Source organism: Strix aluco, chromosome 4, assembly GCF_031877795.1.
Source record: "Strix aluco isolate bStrAlu1 chromosome 4, bStrAlu1.hap1, whole genome shotgun sequence".
In the NCBI taxonomy this organism is placed as follows: Eukaryota; Metazoa; Chordata; class Aves; order Strigiformes; family Strigidae; genus Strix; species Strix aluco.
In genome coordinates this window covers 92,744,694-92,754,036 of record NC_133934.1, presented here as the reverse complement: position 1 = coordinate 92,754,036, position 9,343 = coordinate 92,744,694, and the positions used below count along the sequence as shown (strand labels likewise).

The window sequence follows — 9,343 nt, the reverse complement described above, 5'->3', positions numbered from 1 at the left end:
GGCCTTTTCTTATGGTAATATAACTGTTTATGTGTTATTAACTGGACCACTGAAATGATCTGTATTAAAGACAATCCTCTAAAACTGTCAAGCCAATAAGCTAGAAAATACTTTAAGACCCTAAAAATTTCCCCACATATACTGACTTCCTGGGACCATGAATGAGAATATCCTGAAACTCACTGATCTTGGGCTCTACCAAATCATCTCTACATGAATTACTTCACCTATTTTTCTGGTGCATTGTATATCCGTAATGCTTCTTGGAAGGGTGTGCTGTGTACAAACTCTCACATGTTCGCTGTTCATCAATGAATAAATTATGCACTCTGTTTCAGGGTGGTTCAGATTCTTAGTCAAATTTTCCCTGTGCTTCCAGTAGCTCCAGCCAGCCCTAATCAGAAACAGTCCTACTACTTACCCTTTCATAAAGCCAAACCTTCAGAGAGCAACATAAATGTTAATTAATTTACTTTCACCTCACTCCTCTGAGGTAAATAACTGTATCATTTTCCCTTTCTGTTTAAAGGAGAATATTAAAACAGAAATGAAGTGACTTGCCTACGGTAACACAGCAAATTAGTGGCAGAAGAAGGGTTGGTGTTCAGAAATTATTGGGGTTCTTGGGGCTTGTCTACACACGGAAACCAGCTGGAATGCCGGCTGTGCAGCCTTCATTCTGTAACGGCTAGTCAAGCAGAGGCTGATGTGTGAGCATGCTCTCAAAGGGAAGAGAGACCTTTTGTTCTGGAATTAATTGTGCATTATTGAGGTGAAGTAATTATTTTGGAATAAAACCTCTCTTATCTCTCTTATTCTAGATCAGCTATTCTGATGACTTTCTTATATAGGCAGGAGGTAAACTCTAAATTATCTTCCTCCCCCCATTAATTATTGCTTAGTTATAAAGGCACAAAAATGTTTGTACTTCCACAAGAAGAAAATAAACAGCTTCTGGATATCCTGAGACCTACGAGAACATGCATTGCTCCTGAGTGCTGCGGCCCCCTAACCGCAGCTCTAGACGCCATGCACAGGGAGACCGTGGTGAGAACAGCGGCTTGGCCGTGCCTCATACCGGCAGCCCCCACACCAGGACCCGCACACTACCAGATGTTGACCTCTTAGACCTGGGATTCAGGGAGCGACCACAGGGGCCTGGGAACAGGAGCCAGCTCCGGCTCTGGGCTGCAGCCAAGGGTGTGTGCCTCCACCGCGGCCTCATCTCAGATAGCACGTAGGCTGGGCTGGTGCTTGGTGTCAGAGCCTCTCCCTCCCACATGACCCTTTTGAGTATCTCCTATGTCTTATGATCCGACACATCAGCAGTGTGTGAAGGAAGATCATAGAAAGAGTTTGGGAACGCGCTAGCCTCATTAACCTCATTAAAGAGCTTGCAAGCTACGGCTTCACTATCTAAATTCTTCTGATGAAGACAAATTCAGGAATTGCGCACCACAATTCCTGATGCTGCAGTCACATCCAGCACTCTGGTGTGCATACACCTGAGGACCGTAAGGCTCTTTGGACTTCCCTTTGTAAGGTGGGGTTGGAGATGCCAATAAAAAACTTTTCATTTACATAAAATACACTGAGATTTTCGGGTGGGTGATATAAGATAAATGTATTTAAATACAAAAAATGTTCCTATTTGTTTTTCTGGATTGCCTATACTTTTCTTTTTTCATGCCAGCGCAGCACGGGGATCAGTTCTTCATCCATCCAGAACGTTCCTTCTACTCAGCAAGATGAGATAGGGAGTGTTTTTGTGACCCCATAACACCTGCAGGAGTCCTGACCTCAAGCTGGGGAACCCGTAAGGGAGTGATTGCTCTCTGGAAATCCACCCAGGTGTTTTTGCAGTACTGAACACTGTGGTGTTTAATCGTCAGTACTACAGATCCATTGGGAACATCTTCAGAAGATGGCAAGCCATTTGGATCCTTACGTAAGTCTTGTTGATCTTTGCTGTCCAGACATTCCTGGAAAGTGAATGGGGGGGTGAAGCTGACATGTCGGCAATGGAGCAGCTGCTCACCACAGCTCGCTTGCTCTAGCTATCACCATGCTGCACGCTGCTGGAACGTCGCCAGCCCATATCAGAGAAGTTTTCTGGAGTGTCCTAATTTCAGAGACAGCTCAGGGAAAGCTTCACTTAGATTGGTTTAACTGAGATTGTTAATGTTCTGTCAAGCCGACAACGAAAACCAGCAGAGTATCCAGAATGGGTTACCCACAGCTGATTTTGTTCAAAATTTTGGCTATTTGGAAATAGTGTTCCTGCAGAAAAAGAGTGATGTATGCTCATTTTTTTTTTTCATGTGCCTACCCATGTCATTGTTATCTATGGTGCAAATATATAGAGAGAATTCAATTTGATTTGTTCTTGCAGTAAAAGAGCTTGATATATACCATCTGTATAGTACCAGAAGGTTTTGCCGGTGTGTCAGCAACTACAGTGACCTTCTCCCTATAGGTCTCCAGGAGGCTGAAATGTGATATAATCATCAAAATGAAAAAAAAAAACAAGAAAAAGGGCATTTTAATGAAAAAAGATTGGAGAGGTGCAACACTGAAGTGTATTGGGCATGCCTCAAGGAGTCTAGTTACCGAGCCTACACATCCAGGTCGCTGTTCTGAGTGACCCTGGCCCTGTACGCCGCCATCGGCCCCGGGCCACGAGGCAGACGGCCCCGGGCCGCCTTGAGCCAGCGGGAGGTTCCCCGCCGTCCCCACCTCAACCCTCAGGCTCCCGGTTTAAAGTTCGCAGCCCCGCGGGTGCGGCGGGGCGGGGCGGGCTGTGCCGGGCCCGGCGCGGGGGGCGGCTGGAGCGGGGCGAGCGCGGCGCAGGCCTCGGCCGCCCGCTAGGCCCGGCGCTTGGCCGTTGCCATAGGAACGCGCGCGGGGCCGCTCGCCCCCGCCCCTCTCGCGAGAGCTGCGGCGGCGGGCGGAGCGGAGCGGAGCGGGCGGCGGGGTGAGCTCATCCCGGGCGCGGGCGGGGAGCGCCGCGCAGAGCCCAGCCCAGCCGAGCGGAGCCGCCGGCAGCCGCCGCCGCGGCGGCAACTTTGTTGGGTGAGTTGCGAGCGGGAGCGCCGAGCCGGGGCGGGCTGCGCGCCGTCCCCTCCTTCCTGCCGCGGAGCCGGGCGCGGGCAGCCGCCGTGCCGCTGACCGTGGGGGTGTGTGTGGGGGAAGCGGCCCCCTGCCCGGCAGCCGCCGCCGCCCCGGAGTTGGCGAGGGCTGGGGGCCCGGGAGAAAGTGGCCCGCAGAGCCCCCTTGCCGCCCCCAGCCCCGCTCCGCCGTCGGGTGGGAGGCGGCCGCCCCGTGCGCCCCCGGGGCGGCGGGAGCCCGCCTTGCCGGCAGCCCTGGGCCGGGGGCGGGGGCGGGTCGTGCGCGGGTCCCGCCGGAGCGAGCCGAGCCCGGTGCTATTTGCCAGATTTGTGTCTTTTTCTCCTCAGGAAAGGCAGCCTCGAGCGGGAGCAGCGCGGCCGGCGCCCCGGCGGGAGGGCGGACGGAGGCAGCGGTGAGTGGCGCCGTGCCGCGCAGTGCCGCTCCGCGCCGTGCCGCGCAGTGCCGCTCCGCGCCGTGCCGCGCAGTGCCGCTCCGCGCCGTGCCGCGCAGTGCCGCTCCGCGCCGTGCCGCGCAGTGCCGCTCCGCGCCGTGCCGCGCAGTGCCGCTCCGCGCCGTGCCGCGCAGTGCCGCTCCGCGCCGTGCCGCGCAGTGCCGCTCCGCAGTGGCGGCTGCCCGTCCCCTGCGGAGGCGGCGGAGGGCGCGCAGCCCAGCGGGCCCGGGAGCGGCAGGCTGCTCGCCTTCGAGGCTCGATAGATAACTTGTCTCTTACTCGGCGCTGTAAGTTGTACTTCAATCTTTTTTTTTTTTTTCTTTACTTTTTTAGAGCCAGCGAGGGTGTAATCGGGCTGTTTTTTGTTCTGAGCCGGTGCTGAGACCACAGTAATGATAACAATTAGGTAATTTGGAGGCAGTGCCGGTGGGGATGTGCTGAAAGCGCAGCTCCTGAGAGAGGGGGTGGGAGGAACAAAATATTTGCGGATGGTTGCTTTCTTCAGTAGGAGCCTGGAAGAGTGGAAAAACAGGGAATGCCTTAAACTGGCTCTTACTGGGAGGGGGGAGGAGATGGTGGTGGAGAAGCAGGGAAGGTTAAGAGAGGAGGGGATAACCTTCCCCCCACTGAGTTTGTTTGCTCTTCCCCCGTTCTGTGTTGCATGAAGTCTTGATATTAATGTTCTCATACTGTATTTAAAAATAACTGTATTATTTGCACTGGGTAACTGATACAGCTGCAGTTCGTTTAATGAGGAATTCACCCATTTCTGTCTGGTAAAGCAGTGATACAAAATGGGAATTGCTCAACTTAATGAAGATCTCCTTGTATAACCTTGGCCACACATCTGCGTGTTTTAGATGGAGGAGGCATCTTTTTACCCAAAGAGGAATACAGAGGCATTTTTTTGGATAATATTGCTTATAGAATCGCTTTTAAAAATTTTGCTTGCAAAATCGCTTTTAAATATTTTCGTGATGCTGCTTTAATGAACCCTTTACTGCCTGCTGGATGAAGTGCATCTGTGAGCATGGAGCCTTAGTTGATAATACAATGCAAATTTGTTTTCAGAGTAAAGGTGTCAGATTTCATTAGGTTCCAGACCTGTATGGATGAACCAAGATTGACATTTTCTTTAAAAAGCAGTCCTTTCACGGTGGAGTTGATTGAGGGGTTTTTTGGCTCATTAACTATGCGAATTAAGCATTAGTTTCCTTTAATTGAAGGCATAAACCAGTTTTGTAAAAGGGAAAACAGTCTCTCCCCCCCCCCCCCCCCCCCCCCCGCGGAGTTTTTGCGTGTTGTCACTGCAAGTACAAACTGGATAATCATCTGTGTTTTCTCTGGTGGAGAGTTTGGTTGTTATTTATTTGGAAGGTATTACTGGGCTAGCCTCCGTTCCCCTTCAGCTGGAGTGGTGGGAGACACAGGTGAAAGTACCAAGGTAGAAGTTTGTGGCAGTTGTAATCGCAGAGAGTTGTGTTTCACTGTCAAGGCTTTAATGCTTTAGGCCATCAGACACCATACCAATTACTAATCCAGAAACAGTGTGGGAACTTCAGATTTATTTTTTTCTTAGTTGTAAAAACACATGTGTTCTCTTTAGGTAAAGCTAAAAAGAAAAGTTTAATGATTGAGTGTTTTATGTAAATACTGTGTTTCTTCTTTCTTGATAGGTAACTAGGGACTGAAGATTTTTTTTTTCCCCCCCATTTTAACAGAGTTTATTTGTGACCGATTGATTAAAGGATGGGTACTTAGTTGCTCAACAGTGTATTAAGGAGGTATTACTGATGCTAATAAAATGCATGGTTTTAACACTGCTACTTGGGATAGGCATACTTAGCTTTCAGTTGTGGTTCGTATAACCTCTTAGATCGTGAAGTCAGAAGCAAAATGGGATGTCAGCTCTGACTACTGTAGGGCTGCAAAAAGTTGCTTGACTTGACAGGCTAACAGGTGTAGGTACTGACACAGAACTGTGAAAGGGTGGAGCTGCAGTCAGGAAGAAAAACTTAATATGGGGATGTATAATTCACAATCTATTTTTTCTGTAATAAAATGTATGATTGTCATTTCACTCATGCATAATTGGTTCTAGATTTGAAGAGCTTTTTCCCCCTTTCATGTTTATCTGAAATGTTACTTTAAGGTTTGGGATTAACTTTTGGAAAGCTGTTGTTTTTAAAACCATGTCAAATTGTGGCCTCTTACTCCCTTCAGGTTTTCAAGGACTATTTTTTATCATGCTTATAAGTGTTCTGCTGCCGCCTCAAGAGCATTTTGTTCTTATGTAGGTCTTTTTGTCCTCTCAGTTTTGTAAATGTGTCTCAAATATATCCTTTAAAATGTTTATTTCAGAATTATTAATTCTGGTAATATGAACACATTTTTTTATTTCTAAGATAGGAGAAAGAAACAATTTTAAGAACATAAAATATTCCTACTAGTTGTTTTGAATTTTAGTATGGTCACGTCGTACGACTTAAGGAGGGTATTTTGGAAATACAGTGGGAAAATGAGAGGTAGGCTAGTAAGAGAAAGGGTTGAGGCCTGTTTGCATTTCTTTTCTATTCCTGTATCTGTTTTGTCCTATAGCACGTCTACTGTAGAAAAGAAGGAGTAGTTTTCTCCATGTCTTTTAATCCCTTCAGCAAGGGGGTTGCTGCAAGCTATTGAGTTCTTACTGCTACTGCTTAGAAATCCTGGATACCCTACTGGGGTAAAGAAGCAGAGCTTCTGCCGTCATCAGAATTTCAGTCACACAAGTTGGTTTCCCTAATGCTGACATTTTTAGAGGTTTAAATTTATTCTCATTGACCCTAGGTGTTGGCTAGTTGGCAAACAGTTTTGATCTGTTATTTCCTTGGCTTTCTTAGCTTCAGGCAGATTCCTTTTATTCCTCGGCAGCTCCTTAATATAAATATTTAAAAAGTCAATAAAGCATGATTTAATGATCTGTTAATATCTTTTTATATCCTTGCTTTGTTTACTTCATTATCCATCTTTTAGATTTTTATTTTATTCATTTATTCTGAAACCCATTTGTTTAACTTCTCGTTAATACGTTATGACAGAAATACAGCAATAGTAAGTGAAGTTACTTATTTCTTTTGTCAGTGTAAATACATACATTCCCAAACTTGCTAGGTGAGGCTTTTGTTGATTAGGCATGTAAAATTAATCATATGTTAAGTATCTTCCTGGGGGGGGGGGGGCAGTGTTATATTGTTCTGTGTTGTATGTTTCCAGGGAGATATGACTTCAGTGACTTGATTTCAAATATATCCCTCTAAATAGCAACTCTTAAATAGTCTAAGCTTTATATTTCACTGAGTTCAGTTTAATGTTGGAATGAGGACTCTCAAACTGGAGGCTTATAAAGTGGGATTTTATGGGTCTATGAGAGTTGAGATACTCTCTTATTTAATGAAAAGCAATCAGTGTTTTATGGGAGTGGAACCTTACCAGCAATGGTTAACTGAAGGCACAGTTGTAAACCCACAGAATATGACCACTGGTGAGGCTGAGTGACTAACTTTGTGGGTTTGACTAACTCTGATTTTTAATCCTTATGCAGCTGGCAGTGCAAGACTAACAGTCTGTAGCAGTTTCGGTGTTAGCTTTGATAGTAGTTCTGCAGTCTGAACTTTGGGAAACCCTTTAGGAGTTGCAGAGACACTAGAATTGCTTGGTTGTTTAGCTGTGTTTTTGAACGTGAATCAGCAGATAAAATGGTTTTAGATGTCTGTCTTTGCATATGTAAAGCTACATTATGTCATTGTCTCAGTCTCTTTAGAGAATCACAATTTTGAATTCTGTGGCACCAGTTTGCTGGATGGGTTGTTTGATTTAGATTGTGCCACATGTCTTTTATGTTAAGTGTTAAGCGAGACTAAGCATTTACAAGTCTTTGTTTTCTTTATGGAAACATATTTGAAAGAGCATTTCGTTTGAATGTGGTGACATAACACTTCTCATAATCTTGATAGTTGGTGAATAATGTGATCAGGTATTCGTCAGTGTTGTTTCAAAGGACTAAGTCTGTAAGTGGATCCTCTCTTGCAAACCTGTTTTTGATTAGTAGGATCAAAATCAATCGTGGATTTATCTCTTCATACTACTTAATCTTGTGTTGGATGCAGCAATGCAATAGTAGTAGCTCTGGTTCTCTGCACAGTGGATGGACGTCTGTTTTGAAGAGAGAGGTGCAAGTTCTGACAAATGCATGACTGTATAGAATGACTTTTCTGAATGTGAGTTATTTAAAACCATAATACAGAAGGAAGAGGTGTTACTGGGAATAGTGGTTCATGCTTAGGCCTGAGAGACGCTTTGAATTTTTTGTTGGTGTTTTAATGCTCTTTTTGCCTTTGGTCTTGAGCTCTGTAGAAAGGAAAGAATGCTTTCTTCAGATGGATGATATTAAAGATTAGTGAAGTGGTTCTTGAAGACCAAGTTTTATTTCATAAGTTGTCAAAATTTAAATAAACTACTGGCATATAGCATATAGTTGTTCTAAAATTGGATTGTTCTTCATGATTCGTTATGGTTTACCTTCAGTGCTCAAAAACCTTTTGGCGGTGTTTATTTAAATTTTTGTGTTGTTCGTTTGCCTTTTTGAGGTAACAATTTTTTTACCTCAAAATACTTATTTAGACCTTGGAGAGACTGGTTTTTACTGCAGCTGTGAGAGAAACATGCTGATGTTGAACCTGTATGTTAAGGGGCACTTTTATCTTAGTGAAAGCATTTCAAGTTAACCCTGCAATATATCTCACTTAATTCACTGTAACATCATCAGTTAAAAACCTCAACTAGTCAGAATCTCAGAAAACAAGCTCTTACTCCAGATTGCTAGAAATCATGGGTCAAAAGTTGAGCCTAAGTTAGAGAAAAGTTGCCTGTTAAGTCTGCTTGTGAGACTCAGTTATGTTTAATATGCTTGGCTGGTATTATTTTGTGAGTTTTCATGCTTTCTTTTCTGGGTGGGGGAAATTGCCAAGCATCTTACTTTGCTCTGTAGCCTACTTTGCCGCCTCTCTGTGCAGCGGATGGTGGGGTTCCAGGAGGTGGGAAAGGCTGCTTTGTAGCATGGCTCTGCTCTCTGAATTTCTCGTCGCAATGCGTTTTACAGCACCATCAGCTAAATCAATTGTCTTCTGACCTTTGAATTCAAATGACAGGCTTATTGTATGCTGATGTGATGTGAAATAGGATTAATACAGAACTTTTTTTAATAGTGGCAGATAGTATCTGTAGAGCAACTGCTGTGGTAGCAGAACTTTCTGTATGCCAGTTGTTCACGTCAGTAGCTCTGATAGATATCTTGGGTTTTCTTGTTGGTGGTAATACAGACAGCTCTTTCTAAAGAGTTAACAAACATTTTTAAACACATTTGTTTGCTGATTTGGCCAAAAGTTGCATAGCCCCAAGAAGATTTTTACATTGTTCTTGGGACTTTTTGAAATGACCAAAATTGTATTTTCATATTGCTTGGTTTTTTTGGGTCTTATTATAAGCTACTGGTCTTACTTCATGCTCACACAAAATCATAACTGTACTTCACACTGCCATATGAAGTATTTGGTGCAGATCCATGATGATTGGTGTTTTACAAGAGAGATTATAATTTTCTGGTTTATAACTTCTTTCTCCTTTCTTTTTTGTTCAAAGAGTGCTTCTTTCCTTCATCTAATTTCAAAATTGATGTCTGTGTGTGTGGCTTTGTCACTCGGTCTTACGCTAGCAGATAATTTGGCAGAGTAGAATTGGATCTCTGGC

At 44.8% G+C, this 9,343-nt stretch overlaps 1 protein-coding gene across 7 annotated transcripts in view; it reads left to right on the top strand.

Moving 5' to 3' along the window:
* The first annotated feature begins 1,926 nt into the window (after positions 1 to 1,926).
* The window catches only part of SIPA1L1 (signal induced proliferation associated 1 like 1), a 222,312-nt gene continuing 214,895 nt past the window's right edge, over positions 1,927 to 9,343 (top strand). For 4 of the 7 annotated variants that reach the window (XM_074824296.1, XM_074824297.1, XM_074824292.1 and 1 more), the window contains exon 1: positions 3,667 to 3,846. The gene's annotated coding sequence lies outside the window, so the exon portion shown is untranslated. Of the gene's footprint in view, positions 1,949 to 2,952; positions 3,073 to 3,455; positions 3,521 to 3,662; positions 3,847 to 9,343 lie in introns of those variants that run through there. The other 3 variants (XM_074824293.1, XM_074824294.1, XM_074824298.1) reach the window with 3 other exon arrangements.